The 15,055-nt window shown below is 41.2% G+C and overlaps 1 protein-coding gene across 1 annotated transcript in view; it reads left to right on the top strand.

The window, feature by feature from the left end:
• Nucleotides 1-15,055, top strand: part of ryr3 (ryanodine receptor 3) — a gene marked incomplete at both ends in the record, with an annotated part of 321,079 nt that overhangs the window by 148,184 nt on the left and 157,840 nt on the right.

Here is a 15,055-nt window from a genome sequence, read left to right as displayed (position 1 = left end):
CGGTACACAGTATCTCTGTAGCCGTTAAATGGAACGGGTATTTCTTACATTGATGCTCCTACATATTAGCATGCAAGCACCAGTTAAAGTTACTTTCCATCCCTCATATACTGTGTGCACAGTGCACATCCCATAACCCACACACTGCACATCATTTCGGAGCTCATATCTTTGAACGGGTAAGGGCTAGTACCCTCTATACACTTAAACCTTAAGTTGGTTTGTTTACTGTTGAGTGAGAAAGCAATGTTGTTAAGTTAATCATCTGGGGACCCCCCAAAATCATTTGGAGGTCCCCCTGGGGGTCCCGACCAACATGTTGAGAACCACTGCACTACATGAGTGATGAATATGTCATGAACACCCGGTTTCATACAGTAACAGGTGCATCGTCCCTTCTGGTTTTTAAAGTCCTCAGTGATCATTGAACTCTGAGAATGTACAACTACAAATGGAACCAAATGGACCCACATCCTTTTGGTTACAGACCCGTAAGTGCCCATTTGGACCCCAGGTAGTCCCCAGACCCGACGTTGAGAAGCAGTGCCTTAATTTAATGTAGTGTAGTAAGACATTACCCAATAATAAGGTACATAAGAGCATAAGAGCTTGTCTGATAAATATAGATTATTATCACCCGTTGCCCTTGGTATTCAACCTAATGAATAATGAGGACATAGCCTTTGAACAACTCTTGAAGTTAATAAATAGATTAACATCCCGCATTTAGACCTGTCAGGGGTAAGTAGGTTTGAAGGTGAACATGCAGGCTTCAGTTAACGCTTGTTTTGTAACACGACTTTATAATAGTGTGTGAATCGAGTGCAACGTATCGCTGTACCGCCGGACAGTGTTTCCTCCAGGGAGAGTCAGCCGCGAGTGAGGAGGACTAGTGAGCACCTTTAGTAAACTCAGCACAGGCGTCTTAAGCCCCTTTCGGAACCGTGAATATACCTTTTTTTGTATTTGGGATGTCTGTATCCAGGGTTTCAAAAGGGGGATAAACTGTCTTCAGATTGCCTAGCATGCAGGTGTCATCACTTCCAGCTGATTGAGAAGGAAGAGTGGCACACATACCTGCCCTGGACTAGTTGCCCGAGGCAACAGGCTGGACTTTATGGTCATGCTTCACCAGGAGTCTGGGTGACATGGTTTCCGAATCTATATCAATATTTTTGGAAATCTCTATGAGAAAAATCTATGGGTTTTCTATCTGTGGCACCTCAAAATGGCGCCCTACAGTACAGTATATCCACCCAATTTCACCTACAGTATGGACCGGGCTGATGTGCCGGCCCCTGGTTGCCCATGTACTGTATGATCAACGTGCAAGCAAGAGGTGGGCAATACACCTGAACAGGGTTGTTATTGAAAATCACAGGGAAATTGGCTCATCTGTGATCGTATCAACACGCGTATCAAGCCCAGAGCTAAACAACTGTGCTGGTAAAGATATGATGTAGTTGTGGCTGTTTTCTTTCAAATTGTATTGTATTTTTGGTACGGTATTTTATTCAGTATACAACTGCAACCTTGCTGTGACCGGCAGTGTGTTATTGCACAAAGAATGCAAGAAACTATAACTCTCAGTATAGAAAACCTCATCTTCATCTACAGATAAACACACAGTTTACTGTATCAATCACTCTAGATTTTAACTTGCGGTGCAACTTGGAAGAGGTTTTGTGTATTGCCAAGGTCCAGCATCGTCACCCCTCATTAGCTATCATTTGTTGATGAGTTTGCAGATGAGGATGCCTTCCATATGAACCACTGTTTAGGATGATGCAGAACAGACGTCAGGCTGTGAGAGATTATACTTGGGGCAACTGTGTCCCCCTCTCTGTCGCTAATTTATACATTGTCAAATGGCCGCATAATTTATACTGTACAACAAAAATGCAAAAAGGACCCATTTTAGTTGAAAATACATTTTGTGTCCGGCATATAAATTAGCCGTCACTCCTTCGTTCCATTCTCTTACTTGTTCTTGCTGTCTTCTCCTCCTCCTCCTGTCTCTCTTGCTTGTCCCCTGTCCCGTTTCACCCTTGCTGTCTCATTTGGGACCCCCTCCCTCTCTCATTAGGATTCTGCTTGGGTCCAACATCTTGCTACTGATGCTGAGCCAGTCCAGCTTCAGCACTCAAAGAGGAGAGATTGCTTAGTTGGAAATAGTTTTGTTTATTATCACTTTGGAAAACAATCTGTAGAGCAGATAGGCCTTTAATGGTCCCCAGGGAAATTCAGTTGTCATAGCAGCACCGCAGTGAGGATGAAACGGAGACACAGGTATGGGTAAAGAGTAGTAACACTCATTTAAATAGGATAACAATATAAGAAACAATATACAAGTCTGTCAATCTTCACCTGCAGGGCTGGCCAGGTTTGCATAATGTATGAGATGTATATGGGGGAAAAATAGTCTCTTAGACTGGCCTTAGTCCGAGCGTTTCAGGCAAACATCGTGCACTTTATGAAAGAAGCATGAAATTTGGCACACAGTTAGAACATGCCATATGGAACATTTTTGGCTATAGGGGCATCGCAGATTTGTCTTGGGAAACTTGTGGGAGCCAATCAAAGTTGCTCTCACTTTACTATAGAATATGCTTTAAGTAGCATGTGAGGGGTCAAACTAGGTGTTATTCGGGATTCTGAATCCAATGCAAGCATTTGTTTTGCACGAAAAACATTCCTTTCTGAGAAACGGCCGCCACAAAACTTTGAAAAGTGATGACTCATCACTAAACCATAGTTTTATGGGGTCCGTTTTTAGCCCAAGGAATGTTTTTCCTGCAAAACAAATGTTTGCATTGGATTCAGAATCCCAAAAAACACCTAGTTTGACCCCTTACATGCTACTTAAAGCATGTGTATTTTTTGTATTATTTTACTCTATAGTAAAGTCTATGAGAGCCCAACTTTAATGGCTCCCACAAGTTTCCCAAGATAAATCTGCGATGCCCCTATAGCCAAACATGTTCCATATGGCATGTTCTAACTGTGTGCCAAATTTCATGCTTCTTTCATAAAGTGCACGATTACATCAACATACTGCCCCAAACGCCTGGACTACCTGGCCATCTGAACTAAAACTAATTGTTGTTTAACCACTTACACGCCAGCCTCCATATTCTGGGGAACATTAGCCAAAAACGATCAGCTATTTTTAGCAAATAGATTTGGTGTACAGGCGGAAAGAAGCGGTCCAAGTACAGACAGAGCCCACCGAAGTTTACTAAGTCTTGAGGGGTCAAGAGGTTAAAGGGGAAGACCACCCATTTTCAATAATGAACTGTGTCATTAATATACCTTAGAGGAGTTGTGTGGAAATAGAAAAAAAAGTTCCCCCCCTTCAGTGTTGCCTAGAACTGGAGGATTGATTTTGGGGTTTGTATTGTAAATTACAACTTGATGACATCACACATTGTAAATTACAATACAAACCCCAAAATCAATCCTCCAGTTCTAGGCAACACAGAAGGGGGGGAAATTTTTTTCTATTTCCACACAACTCCTCTAAAGTATATTAATGACATATTTCAATATTGAAAATGGGTGGTCTTCCCCTTTAATTGAAATTGCAATTAAGTGTTCCTGCGTGATTGAGTGCTGCTGTTCGCATCAAGTCGCTGCTGTACGCATCGAGGAGACTCAATACCCGAATGCTTGCGCCACATTCCACATGGCCGCATCACTCTCATCTGGGAGTCGCCGGCTCGATTCCCTGCCGGCCGAACCATTACTTAAATTAGCTGAACATCCTCCCAGGGCCCCTACTCTCTCCACATGTTCTCTCTTTCTCCACTGTCACTGAAAATAAAGGCTAAAACGCCCCCCAAAATAATCATCGGATGCCCACGACGCGCCAACGCATCAAACCTTTTGATGTCTCCTGGTGCCGACGACGCGTTTGACGCGTCGGTTATTGTTTTATATTAAACTGTAGCTTAATGTACGAGGGAGCCGCGGCTGAAGTGTGTTAATCTTACTTAAACCCCAAAATTTGTAACTTTCATGTTCTGAGACCAAATACAACCATCCCAATTGATTAAATATTAATGCTCATCCTTACTGATTTATATTATTGAATTATCAAATATCTTCTCTTATCCTTTAAATCGTTAGGTCGAATGACTGTTGCAGACCCGCCTAGACTGATGACATGTGCAAAATAGGGACACCGCAGGGTTAAAGGAGTAGTTCACCCCCAAAATGACTTTTTCTAATGATAAGTAATGCCATGGAGAGTAGAGTTCAATAATATTTTTTGGTTTTTGTCGCATTCCTAAGACAAAAATGTGATAACAATAAATGTACCCCCATTCGTTCCGGATGCGGAACCGTTTCAAAACGGGCCCCCATCCGGAATCAATGGGGGTAAATTTACTCGAAAAAAAAAGTTAAACGTTTTTTGAAAAAAGAGTTTTTTGAAAAAAAAGTTTTTTTGAAAAAAAAGTTTTTTGAAAAAAAAGTTTTTTGAAAAAAAAGTTTTTTGAAAAAAAAAGTTTTTGAAAAAAAAAGTTTTTGAAAAAAAGGTTTTTTGAAAAAAAAAAATTGAAAAATTTTTTTTTGAAAAAAAAACCTGAAAAAATTAAAAAAAAAAATGTAAAAAAAAAAAGAAAAAAAAGACGGGAATCCGTGTGACGTCACACGGATCAACTCTCAGAACAGCACTGTTCTGAGAACCCGTGGAAAGCTTTTCATCTCTCTTCCCAAAACCAGAGAAAGACACAATGGTCAGAAATAGGACTTTGTGAGGATAGATGCCAGTGGGACCCCAAAAAAAGGTTTTAAAATAGAAAAAGTCCTTTAAGTGGTTAAATATCTGAAAACACAAATTGACATGATTCCAAAATACACTGACGATTGTGCTGTCAAACGATGAAACTTAACTATAATATGGAATCTATGAACGGGTTGTGGGGGTCCCTGCTTCATCTCTCAACTAAGGGGTCCTTGGCCTGAAAACGTTGAAGACCCCTGCTGTAGAGGCTGAGCCGCCAGGCGCCCCAAGAGGGAGAAATGTTAATGTTTCTCGAGTGGCCTTTAACCCATTTAGGCCTGAACACATTATGACGCAATATTTTATGCTTTAAATATAAAAAATAGCAGATATACAAGCTCACAGCGCGGCACCGAGTGCCGCGCTGCGAGCTTGTAGATCTGCTATTTTTGAAAAAACGTGAAAATTTGAATTTTGACCTGATTCGTCAGCAATCTGGCCAGCCATCGTCAAAGAAAAGGTCCTTTTCACTTAAATGGAGCTCAGTCTGTTCTTGAGATACTACTATGTCAGTGGTTCTCAAACCTTTTCATGTGAAGGACCCCCAAACTGATATTTATTTGGCCACGGACCCCCATTTCAAAATATTTAGTTCCAGGGACCACCCAGAAGCAAAATTTGAGTCACAAACGTTCGCTTTGAAAATACATATTCAAAGATTTGCACACATTTTCACGACTTTTTCAAAAATAGCAGATCTACAAGCTGCGAGCTTGTATATCTGCTATTTTTTTATATTTAAAGCATAAAATATCGCGTCATAATGTGTTCAGGCCTAAATGGGTTTTTAATGAGACCCACTTTAATTTCCACCCAGCATGGTCAATGAGACAGCTGCATGATGAACGAACCTTACCCGCAAGGTTGAAGTTTGTCTGCCTCATTTCGTATTCATTTACACACTTTCTTTTAATTTTTTAGATATAAGGTTTCTGCCTGACATTTTCTAAATAGCATTCTTTATAGATGAATCTGCCCTTTTGAAAAAGCATACATTTTGTGAGTGATGAGTCTGCCCTAACAGATTCCCTGGTTCTCATTTCTGACAGACATACAGTATATTATCACACAGAGTTTATGCCAGTGCATTTCATCTCCCACACGAACACATGCCTACAGTACACATACATTAAATGGCCTTATTGATTTCTTTTGTTTTGTTTACATAATATGTAAACAACATAAAAATCGATATTACGGCCAATATGGATTCCATGAGCTGTAAAGCTTGACAATGCCATATTTCATAATACATGGCTGTGTTATGAAGTTTATATTCCATAATTAATCGACAGCATCAGTGGGCTACATTTATGGCTTTTATGTTCCTCCACCATTGTTTAGTGCACTGTTTCTCAACGTGTGGTCCGGGGACCTCCAGGGGTCTCCAGAGGGTCCCCAGCTAAATGACTGAATGATTGATTGATTATTTTATTTGACAAAAATGGAGAACAGTACAAGTATTGTCAATACAATTGAAATGTAGTACAGTACAGTTAAACACCCTGCCTGACACCATTTTGCTAATTTAACGCCAGGGCTACTATTTGGAAAAATCCGTTAACCGCTTTGTGATTAGCAGAGAACTTTTTTTTTTTTTTTTTTATTGTTTTACACATTCCTAGTACTGTTATACCTGTATACCTTTGCTGCTTGTAATTCCAGTAATCTACATGATTTTGGAGTTCCTTTCTCTGTAAAATGAGTTGTTCACATTGCACAATGGGGGTCAAGTCACATGTATATGCATAGACCAGGGCAGCTACGTGATAAGTCAGAGATGAGCAAGGTTAATACCTTTTCTCCGACCAGGACAGTCCACAAAACTGCAGACTTCCCAATTCCCAATTATTGGGATTGATTGAGTGGTTTTGAAGGAGAGTAGGGATTCTTGCCATTAATCTTTCGATTGACGCTAGTCTACTATGGAGATATTCATTATCTTGGTTACTTGTTCTCATGTTTGTGTTTCATAGATGTGTTGCCTTAACCACACCTTTTAAGAATAGCTTGTTATTTAGACAGATGCTTTACCTGGTAGTTCCTTTGAGGCACTACACTGTTCTCTCTGCACTCTGTGTGATTATGTCCCTTGTTGTTTATCGACCAGAGCTCATGCTTACTCTGCTTATTCCCATCTCACTCTGGTTAATGCCTAAACTGCAAATCGTATTTGTATCTTACAATACAGAGAACGGTGTAGCGTGGAGACGGTTCAAATTGATTTAAAATGGTGTATCCTTCTCTTGTATTGGGAAAAGCTAAAAGTGTACTGAAAGCTAGACTCTATATCTGCCAATACAGTGTGATTTATTTATGCGAGGCTAGAAATGTCCTCTGAACGATTATTGACATTGAGAAGAGGGAATGGTTTTGTAGTAATCCTATATACTTTTTTTCACTAGGGTCCCGCAAGTGGTCTGTACTTTGTCCACTCCTTTTCCCCCAATCTCTTAAAAAAATAGAAACGCTTTTTGCCAGAAACTTCTCTTCTTCCTGTAATTCAGCAAAAAAAAAAATCACACATGTGTGAAGTGAGCAGTGCTGCTGATGATAGACCCACATGACATCACAGGACAGGAATCAAATACTGAAAAACACACAGACATACATACACACACAAGTCACGTATTAGAAGCATACTTATTATCACAAGCAAAATGCTTGCAGGGTATCTTTGGGTGCATTCTGAAAAGCGCACTCAACGCACTGGTGTGCCATGTTGTTGTGCGTTTATTCGGTGCACTCAGTGAGGTGTCGTTCGAAAATCCAGTGCGCTGCACACCGGGTGTGCTGAGTTCGCACACCGACCGACGCTACTCAGAAGATGGGGTTTGGCGGTGTGGTGCGTCAGTTGGTTTTCATGGCCATGTCTCGAGCGCTTCTCAGCTTTGAACAATGGAGGACATTATCGCAAAATGCACCATTTGCGGCTTGATAGGTCCTTTTGGGGTTTATTGTTACACACGTATCAACGTGTAAACTAACAGCAGGTTATCTAGTCGTTCGTAAACAAGCCACACTGAGTGCACTCTACAACATCACCACCCACTGCACTCACTACACTGAGAGCACACCCGGTGTGCATTTCCAAATGCACCCTTTATGTGGAGAACAGTTTGTGCCGAAAAATATGAAATGCAATTCAATCCAGGAAATATGAAATGCAAATGATGTGATCGTCTCCTGCAGCTTTCAGTCTTTGTATCCATTGTGCGGGCCTCTGCTACAGTATTTCTTACTTACTTGAGTCCCTTTTGGAGACTGGACATTTGGAGTAGGCTGAAAGGTGTCATCACCCCCCAGTGAAATGCAACAAAGGACTTCATACAACCCAAAGTACAATAGATGGTGCAGAATGTATTTTCAGTGCTCTCACCTGTGCTGCTAGAGTCAGTAAACTGGTGACAGGATTAAGGATAAGGCGAACATTAAACATGAGTGGCCATAGCGACGTTGTATGAGGACATGCTCTAAATATTGCAGCATGCTGCAGTGCCTTGGTCAGTCTCTTGACCGTTGGATGCACATTTCCCTCCCCTGTTTGTGCATGTGTAGGTAAACGTTTTTGGCTCAGGGCACCCCTATAAATAGTTTTTTTTTTTTTTTTTTCATTCGAGGCACCTCTACATTGTACCGGTATTCATAATCTTCACTCCCAGCACCTTATATTTATGGCATATTTTGATATGCCATTTTTGTTATTCAATATTATAATAATTATGATGACAACATCTGAATGAATTTGTGTTTTATTGAGTAAATCACATTACGTGCTGCATTCAATAACTTCTCTGGGCAAAGGAGTCAGTAAAACAAGTTTTACTCTTATGTACCTGCATAAAAGACATAACAATAAAGTACAACCTTGAACCTTGAATACTGGTTCAGGGCTTGTTGCATAAATTCCAAATATTATCACATTATCTTGCAGCATCTACTTTGAAAACCCCTGACTGTATATACACATATGTTCAAATGTAATAGTAGTCATTATTTAGTCACAGGCTCATGTTAATACATTTCATTGATTCAATATTTATAAAACCAACTGACAGCATTAACCACTTTACATTTTACAAAAAAATTGCTAAAATCTACAAGGCTAATCGTGCATGAAGTCGGGCATTAATTTACAAAAAAACGAAATTATATTAACACTGAAATTATGGAGATAGAACGTCTGCCTGACAGCAACGATATGAAGCACAGTATTGAAAATTCATTGACATCATTGTCCTAGATGAATTCACTAACATAAAGTTCCCTCTTTGCACAACACCTACAGTACAGGACATGTTCTGTGGTGGCCAACAGTAAGGCACTGTGGATACAGTACAGTACAGCGCTGTTCCCAGGAGTATAAATCAGTGAGTGTGATGTGGGGCACTGTTCTGTGAGAACATAATATACGCGCTGTAGATGCTGACCCAACATCCCCGCCGTAAATGAAGTTAAAAGCAGGGCAAGTGGGTGACCTTGATCATTTGCACCACCTGCCAATGCGGCGCTGCCCTCTAATGTCCTGATTATAGCTCACGCTGTTATAGCAGCAGCAAAATCAAGTCTATTAAGTCAAAGCCGATGGAGCGTGAACCTCCGTGTCTGAAGGTATAATTGGGTATTCTTCATGGCAGAGCACAGAGGGGAGCACATAAGGCAGTTTTATGGGTAACAATAGCCTGATACTTCAGTCCGCACATCATCACCCCCTGTTGGTGGGTGGTGTGTAGTGTGGACTGAACCCGGAGATATTTTATTTTATTTCAAGCGCGCCTGAAGAGCGGGCGCATTGAATGGGCCAATCAGGGCTGTAGACTTGAGGCACGTGGTATGCTGGTCCGGTCCCAGCCCCCTCCCTTCGGAGCTGTTCTGCCCACGCGAGAGTCCATAGTGGACTCTGATTGGTGCTCTTCTGCCCACGTGAGCCGCTAGTGGACTCTGATTGGTCCGTGAAAACTGTCATGGCGGAGTCAGACTCGACTCGAATTCTTTTAATAAACTATACAATAGTGCCGTTTCATTACGTTTTAATACCATTTTGCACTAACGTAAACATGCAGTCATATAATATGTTATGAGAAATAACGTATTTTTGCAATGTCACGCCACGTCGCCGTCGGCGACACACAGGCTGTGTGTGTGTATGTGTGTGTGTGTGTGTGTGTGTGTGTGTGTGTGTGTGTGTGTGACGTCAATAGACTTTACCCCGCCCCCGCTGAAGTAGAATATCCGTCCCCAGGCTCAGACTCAATCCCAAAACGAAGTGTGTGATTGAGTCTGACGCTTGCAGTCAGGCTAGGTTAACAAGTCATCTAATGGCTGTTGTGGTGTCTGGCCTTGTGTATTATTATTGCAAGTACTGTCAGCACACAGTCAGTGTGGCCTGCTGGCATTGAGCAGTGTGGCCTGTTTAGAACATAAAGCAGGGATGTCAAACTCGTTTCGCAGTGCGGGCCGCATTGGATGAAAGGTGACTTCAATCCACCTTTATTTGTCACATCACATTACAAGTAATAAGGGTGAAATTCTTAGACTAGACTTATTTGACTTGGTGAGGGCCGCATCCAATTGCGGCGGTGCATGCGTGTTTGTTTACTTACAGAAATGTAACTGGCTTTGTCTCAGTCACTGCTACAGTATAACTACAATATATGACTTTAGTTTGTTGTTTATTATATTAAGAAGAAATATAGCTGCAAGCAGCGATAAAGTGGCCAAGGCAGAAAAAGCAGGAAAGCAAAAAAGCATCAAGGGAAAGCAAAGAACAAATCAAAGAAAAACTGGAAGCAGTGTTCTTCCGAACAGGACTCCGGCAGGTCAGGTAGGTTTTTTTTGGCCTAGCGGTGACTCTATAATAGGCCAAAGTGAAAAGGGTGCCACGTGTTCTTGGGCCTTTCACGGCAATCGGACGCTGCATGCGGGATTTGAAGCATTTTGTTCCAAAAATGTGTTTTGCAAAAATTGACCCGCTGGTGGCGCTATAACAGGCCAATGTGAGAAGGGTGGCATCTGTTCCTTGGCCTAGTGGGAATGTGTGTGCAAAATCTCACACACATAGCAGGCTGCGTTTGAGACATTTTGTTCAAAAAGGAGCAATCCTGCAAACCTTGGAATTCAATGTTAGCCAATTAGATAGAATATGATATCTGACAAATCCGTCATGATTACATCACTGTAGAGATACTGTGTACTGATTTGTGTGATTTTCGGATAACATCTGAAGGAGTAATATCGAAGAATGTGTTTTACATACTGTAAGTCGGCCTTCTGGTGGCGCTATAAATGGCAGATGTGAAAAATGCAGGGCACAGGTTTTTCCTTGGCCTCTGGGAAGTGTGCATACAAAGTTTTAAACTAATCGGTGGTTATAGGTAAAAGCACAAATTGGCCTCTACACAACATGTATGCAAAAGACTGTAGGCCTATATGCAACAGACATAAAAACACCTGGACAGTTTGATTATGTACTGTACATAGTAAGCCTTGCTGAGCTATGAAGATCATATGAATCGGCATGGCTATGAATCTCATAGGGCAGGAGCCTATCTCCTGTTTCTGTAGCGTAAGGCAACTGGATGTACAAGTACACCCCTGGACATGAGGCTAGCATGTCACAGGTAGTTTCCCCCATTCCAACCCCTGATTCTGAGTTTCAAGCAGGGAGGCACTGGGTAACATTTTTTAGAATCTTTGGTATGACGCGACCGGGGTTTGAACCTGGATCTCCCAGTCTCAGGGCAGACACTCAAACCACTAGGCCACTGAGCTGGTACATGATATCGTTGCAATCCTTGGGAATCACAACATAGGTGTAGACATGACAGTTTGTATTATAATGCTTGTTTCAGGATTTATGATGCAAAATACATTATTTAGTAATGGCGGATATTAAAATACGCATCAAGGGGGGTTGGGGGACATTTTTAGGAAGGCTCCATATCAGACATTGTTCAAGGAACCAAACTGTGAAGTGTACCAAATATCATGGTTTTACGCTTATATAAACCCCAGGCGGGATTCGATCCAACGACCTTCTGCATGAAAGGCATATGCCCTGACCACTACACTAGGCAGCCACAGAATCTGTTAGCCATGTTTGTTTAAAAAAAAAAGTTCTATGTAGGCTGAGTGCCTTGATTTTATTGATTTCTTTTTTATATTTTGGAGGCTTGGGGTGAAATCAATCTGAGTAAATGTAATCTATTGTATGTATTTCTGACATTTTCGAGTGATCATATTTTCTTTTACTCAGAACAGGAAAAAAAACGGCTGTTAGAGAAGGGCTCATTTTAAACATGAACGGGAATTGGAGTTAGATCAGACATGTCAACATTAAAGAGTTTGACATACGCACATGCCATGGGCATCCAGGATGTTAACATCAACTCAACCCGACGTGGGGTTTGAGCTCACAACCATCCGTATATCAGGCACAGGCACTGACCACTACACTACGGTAGTCACGCATAAAGGACCTGTCATTTAAAAAAAAAAGAAAAAAAAAGAAAAAGTTTCATGCATACAAAGTTTTACACTAATCGGTGGTTATAGGTAAAAGCACAAATTGGCCTCTACACAACATGTATGCAACAGACACTGTGATACTATGCACCTGGACAGTTTGATGATGTACTTTGATGATGTACATAGTAAGCCTGGCTGAGCTATGAAGACCATATGAATCGGCCAGGCTATGAATCTCATAGGGCAGGAGCCTATCTCCTGTTTCTGTAGCGCAAGGTAACTTGTTGTACAAGTACACCCCCTGGTCATGACACTAGTATGTCGCAGGGAGTTACCCCCAATCCAACCCTAGATGTTGAGTTTCAAGCAGGGAGGAACTGGGTCCCATTTTTTAGAATCTTTGGTATGACGCGACCCGGGTTTGAACCCAGATCTCCCAGTCTCAGGGCAGACACTCAAACCACTAGACCACTGAGCTGGTACATGGTATCATTGCAATCCTTGGAAATCACAACATAGGTGTAGACATGACAGTTTGTATTATAATGCTTGTTTCAGGTTTCAGGATTTATGTCATGGTTTTATGCTTATACAAGCCCCAGGTGGGATTCAATCCAACTAGCTTCTGCATGTAAGGCATGTGCCCTGACCACTACACTAGGCAGTCACAGGATCTGTTAACTATGTTTGTTTAAAAAAAAAAGTTCTATGTAGGCTGAGTGCCTTGATTTTATTGATTTCTTTTTTATATTTTGGAGGCTTGGGGTGAAATCAATCTGAGTAAATGTAATCTGAGTATTTCTGACATTTTCGAGTGATCATATTTTCTTTTACTCAAAACGGCCGGTAGAGAAGGGCTCATTTTAAACATGAACGTGATCTGGAGTTAGATCAGACGTGTCAACATTAAAGAGTTTGACATACGCACATGCCATGGGCATCCAGGATGTTAACATCAACTCTACCCAACGTGGGGTTTGAACTCACAACCATCCGAATATCAGGCACAGGCACTGACCACTACACTACGGCAGTCACACATAATGGACCTGTCATTTAAAAAAAAAAGAAAAGAAAAAAAAAAGTTTCATGTAATGTACTTGATGCCTTCTTTCAAAATGATATAGCGCCCCCCTTTGGCCAATTGGGGTAAGATTGGTTTCAGTGATATTTGGACTAACCCTCTATAGTAGTTCATCATGAAATTTTACTTTGCATGTATGTTTTAGAGGCAGAAGAATAATTTGCATAAGACTTGCAATGTTGATTGAATTATTAAAAAAGCACGTTTCAATAAAAAAAAAAACGATCTGACAGATCTTTAGATATTGGTCCAAAGTTCATGTAAAAAAAGTTCCGTGCACGTGACGCGAAAGTTCCGGAATAAAAGCGGGTTTAAGTGTTTTACAAACTGCTCAAAATTGCGGAAAATCTAAGGGCGGAGCTTACTTAACAAAGACACAGATGTCTTCCGCTTGAGTCAAGGCACGCGTGTAAGCAAGTTGCATGTCTTCAAACGAAACGAGGCATGACTTATGCCCCTTTAAAGTTTGAGTTTTCAAACGCTTCGTATAGCGCCCCCCTTTGGCCAATTGGAGTAAGATTGCTTTCAGTGATATTTGGACTAACCCTCTACATATTTGCCAAATGCTATGAACGTGTCACTTTGCATGTATGATTTAGAGGCAGAAGAATAATTTGCATAAAACTGCAACATTGAGTGAATTATTAAAAAATAATGTTTCGCTTTAAAGAAAATCCGGCCGCTGTGCGATGACCGTGTTGGTCCAAAGTTCATGTAAAAAAAGTTTCGCGCACGTTACGCGAAAATCCCAGGAGGAGATAGATTTTGACTGTTTTTCATATAATTCAAAATTGTGGGGGAGGTAAAGGTCAGAGGTCAAAAGTCAGAGCGTAAAAGTTGTTCGGCATGAGGAGACGCATACGTGTATACAGGTTTCATTGCTGTACCTGAAACAGGGCATGAGCTACACCAGTTCAAAGTTTGCACTTTCGAAGGCTTCCTACAGCGCCACCCTTTGGCCGATTGTTGCGAGCTTCGCGTTTTAGCCGTTTGGCATAGTCCTCTGCCATACTGCCATGAACGTGTCACTTTGCATGTATGATTTAGAGGCAGAAGAATAATTTGCATGAAACTGCATTATACAGTGAATTATTAAAAAATAATGTTTCGCTTTAAAGAAAATCCGGCCGCTGTGCGATGACCGTGTTGGTCCAAAGTTCATGTAAAAAAAGTTTCGCGCACGTTACGCGAAAATCCCAGGAGGAGATAGATTTTGACTGTTTTTCATATAATTCAAAATTGTGGGAGAGGTAAAGGTCAGAGGTCAAAAGTCAGAGCGTAAAAGTTGTTCGGCATGAGGAGACGCATAAGTGTATACAGGTTTCATTGCTGTACCTGAAACAGGGCATGAGCTACACCAGTTCAAAGTTTGCACTTTCGAAGGCTTCCTACAGCGCCACCCTTTGGCCGATTGTTGCGAGCTTCGCGTTTTAGCCGTTTGGCATAGTCCTCTGCCATACTGCCGAGTTTCGTAAAAAGCGACTGCACGGTCTAGCCGCTAGAGAAAAAGTGGCGGAAGAATAATAATGGGAAAGTCCAATATCAATGAGTGGCCATTTGCCACTTCGTGGCCTTGGCCACTAATAAGTACTGGAAGTACAGTTATAGGCTACAATAAATTTGGTATGAGTGGTGAAAAAATATGCTATTTTTGGTTAAAGAAGACCCAATAATCCATTTGAAAATAAAATAATTACATTTCAAATAGCCATAACTAC

The sequence above is a fragment of the Nannobrachium achirus genome, assembly GCF_963921795.1.
Source record: "Nannobrachium achirus genome assembly, chromosome: 16".
Classification (NCBI taxonomy): domain Eukaryota; kingdom Metazoa; phylum Chordata; class Actinopteri; order Myctophiformes; family Myctophidae; genus Nannobrachium; species Nannobrachium achirus.
The sequence above is the reverse complement of the archived record's forward strand: the minus strand, read 5'-3'. Positions and strand labels throughout refer to the sequence as shown.